The sequence below is a fragment of the Penaeus monodon genome, chromosome 30 (genome assembly GCF_015228065.2).
Source record: "Penaeus monodon isolate SGIC_2016 chromosome 30, NSTDA_Pmon_1, whole genome shotgun sequence".
NCBI classification, from domain to species: domain Eukaryota; kingdom Metazoa; phylum Arthropoda; class Malacostraca; order Decapoda; family Penaeidae; genus Penaeus; species Penaeus monodon.
In genome coordinates, this window is record NC_051415.1 from 16,175,988 (window position 1) to 16,176,555 (window position 568).

A 568-nucleotide genomic window follows, 5' to 3' on the forward strand; every position below is an offset into this window, starting at 1 on the left:
CAGATCCAGGGTTAATAGGTTTCTCTTCTTATAAAACTGGTAATGAGATCAGTGCACTACAAAGTGTTTTCAAAGGGAGAAGGTCCAGTTTCCTGTATATTATGCTGAATATGTTAGAATAAGATTATTTCTGCATAAAGCATTTGTTTAGTTTTTTCTTGACACTACTGATCATGCTAGATACAATTAAGAAAGTTACATAATGCTACTCTACAATAATGTAAAGTTATAAAGGGTTTTTTGATTTGGTACAATGGCAATGCCAGTTGTCTTTACCTAGTCAGGATTCATACAAGAAAAATGGCTAATAATGAAATGAAGTGAACCATTTTAGAAAATCTATTCATGTTGATGTATACCACATTCACCCTTTATTAGGAATCTAAGTCATGATCAGGTACTGATTATTCCTTGTCCTATCCTCATGAGGCACAGCTCAACCTGTCCTAACAATGCCTGGCATAGCTTTCTTGCCCCTGTGTATATCTCTTTTACCTTGCTTGTTGTGAGTTATGTTATTTTATGGCAAATTGGCCTGTCTAATATTATCCATAGTAAATTTTCCAAA